Here is a 2,921-nt window from a genome sequence, read left to right as displayed (position 1 = left end):
ACCCATCACATTTTCCACAGAACTAGAATAATTCTGAAATTTATATGGAACTACAAATGACCCAGAATTGTGAAAGCAATCCTGAGGAAAAAGAACAAAGCAGGAGGCATAACCCTTCCAGACTTCAGACAATACTACAAAAGCTACAGTAATCAAAACAGCATGGTACTGGCACAGAAACAGACATATGAATCAATGAAACAGAGCCCAGAAATAAACCCACACACCAATGGTCAATTAATCTTCAACAAAAGAGGCAAGAATATACAATGGAGAAAAAACAGTCTCTTCAGTAAGTGGTGTTGGGAATGTTGAACAGCTGCATGTAAATCATTGAAGTTAGAACACATCCTCACACCATGCACAAAAATAAACTCAAAATGGTGTAAAGACTTAAATATAACACATAACACCATAAAACTTGTAGACGAGAACATAGGCAAAACATTCTCTGACATAAATCGTACCAACATTTTCTTATGTCAGTCTCCCAAGGCAATAGAAATAAAAGCAAAAATAAACAAATGGGGCCTATTCAAACTTACAAGTTTTTGCACAGCAAAGGAAACCGTAAAAAAAATGAAAAGACAACCTACTGAATGGGAGAAACTATTTGCAGATGATGCAACCAACAAGGACTTAATTTCCAAAATATACAAACAGCTCATACAACTCGATCACAAAAAAAAAAAGAAAAAAAAATCAAAAAAATGGGCAGAAGACCTAAATAACCATTTCTCCAAAGAAGACATACAGATGGCCAAAAGGCACATGGAAAGATGCTCACCATCACTAATTATTAGATAAATGCAAATCAAAACTGCAATGAGGTATCACCTTAAACTGGTCAGAATGGCCATCATTTAAAAAGTCTACAAATAATAAATGCTGGAGAGGGTGTGGAGAAAAAGGAACCCTTCTACAGTTGGTGGGAATGTAAATTGGTGCAGCCACTATGGAAAACAGTATAGAGGTTCCTCAAAAAACTAAAAGTATAGTTGCCATATGATCCCGCCATCCCTCTCCTGGGCATATATCTGGAGAAAACTATAATTTGAAAAGATGGATCTCCTGGGTGGAGGGCTAGATAGTCTGGTGGGACAATCCTTCATCCCATCATCAGTGCCTGCAACCTCTGCTCCTTCACCTACTCCTGCTGTGGTCAGCAGTGGTCTGAATGACCTATGTGACCTCTCCATGAGGATAGGCATGGCGCCTGGTGGATATGTGGCTCCAAAGGCTGTCCGGCTGCCTGCAGTAAAGGCTAAAGGCTTGGAGATTTTGGGAATATTTACTCACCGCCAAGGGCACATCTATATGGAAATGACCTTCACCAACAAAGCTCTGCAGCACATGACAGACTTTGCAATTCAGTTTAACAGTAATAGGTTTGGTGTCATCCCCAGCACTCCTCTGGCCATCCCCACACCACTGATGCCAAACCAGGGCATTGATGGCTTCCTGCCTCTCAACATCTTGGGCCCATTCATGAAGATAGAACCTCTGAACAACCTGCAGGGGGCTGTGAAAAACAACACTGATGTCTTCTACTTCAGCTGCCTCATCCCACTCAACGTGCTTTTTTGTAGAAGGCAGCAAAATGGAGTGCCAGGTCTTCCTTGCAACATGGAAGGATATTCCCAATGAAAATGAACTTCAGTTTCAGATTAAGGGATGTCATTTAAATGCTGACACTGTTTTCAGCGAGTTGCAAAACAACAATGTTGATACTATTGCCAAGACGAATGTGGAAGGACAGGACATTCTGTATCAATCCCTGAAGCTCACTAATGGCATTTGGATTTTGGCCAAGCTCTGTAGCCCAGCCAGGAAACCCTAGTTACACGCTGTCGCTAAGTGCAGAGCTCCTGACGTCTCCCAGTACATCTTTCAGGTCTACAACAGCGTTTTGAAAAACTAATAGACTGGTCCGGTGCCCTCCAGCTACTGTCATTGGTGCAAGCCAAGAACTCTTAACTGGAAGAAATTGTATTGCCATGTACAATCTGAAGCCAAAAATACTGAGGTCACGCACCAAGGTAGTGACTAGTCTAACCTGTACTAACATTAGGGCACAATCTGTTGGATAGTTTTAGCTTCTTGTGAACATTTGTAACCACTGCTTCAATCACTTCCCACCTCTTGCCATCTGCTGCTATATGTCCTTACTTGTGGGCTTCTCCATCCTGTGCCAGTGGCTGGCATTTTTGACTGTCATTTGATATTTTGTAATCAAGAGCTCACTTCAAAGGCAGAAAAAGACAAATATTAAAGCAAAGCAAAGTGTCAATGAAAATAAAATCAGATTATTTGTTGTTTTTTTCCTACTCAGTTGTTTGAGCATATTATTTTATATACTAGATATGTTTTTCAAATATTTCTTCCCATTTTGTAGGTACACTCTTCTCTCTGTAAATTGTTTCCTTTGCTGTTCAAACCTTTATAGTTTTTTAAAAAATAATTTCCCTGGAAATTATGCAATCTTTTTTTTAAAAATTTATTTATTTTATTTTATTTATTTTTGGCTGCGTTGGGTCTTCATTGCTGGGCACAGGCTTTCTCTAGTTGCGGCGAGCAGGGGATTCTCACTGCGGTGGCTTCTCTTGTTGTGGAGCACAGGCTCTAGGCACACGGGCTTCAGTAGCTACGGTGTGTGTGCTCCGTAGTTGTGGCTCGCGGGCTCTAGAGCGCAGGCTCAGTAGTTGTAGCACATGGGCTTAGTTTCTCCGTAGCATGTGGGATCTTCCCGGACCAGGGCTTGAACCCGTGTCCCCTGCATTGGCAGGTGGATTTTTTTTTTTTACATCTTTATTGGAGTATAATTGCTTTACAGTGGTGTGTTAGTTTCTGCTTTATAACAAAGTGAATCAGCTATACATATACATATATCCCCATATCTCCTCCCTCTTGCGTCTCCCTCC

At 41.1% G+C, this 2,921-nt stretch overlaps 1 pseudogene; it reads left to right on the top strand.

Annotated features, from left to right (window-relative positions):
* The first annotated feature begins 927 nt into the window (after nt 1–927).
* On the top strand, nt 928–1,921 carry LOC102988008 (AP-2 complex subunit beta-like; annotated as a pseudogene).
* Nucleotides 1,922–2,921: the final 1,000 nt, after the last annotated feature.

The sequence above is a fragment of the Physeter macrocephalus genome, chromosome 7 (genome assembly GCF_002837175.3).
Source record: "Physeter macrocephalus isolate SW-GA chromosome 7, ASM283717v5, whole genome shotgun sequence".
Taxonomy (NCBI): domain Eukaryota; kingdom Metazoa; phylum Chordata; class Mammalia; order Artiodactyla; family Physeteridae; genus Physeter; species Physeter macrocephalus.
This window is presented reverse-complemented; position numbering and strand designations above follow the sequence as displayed.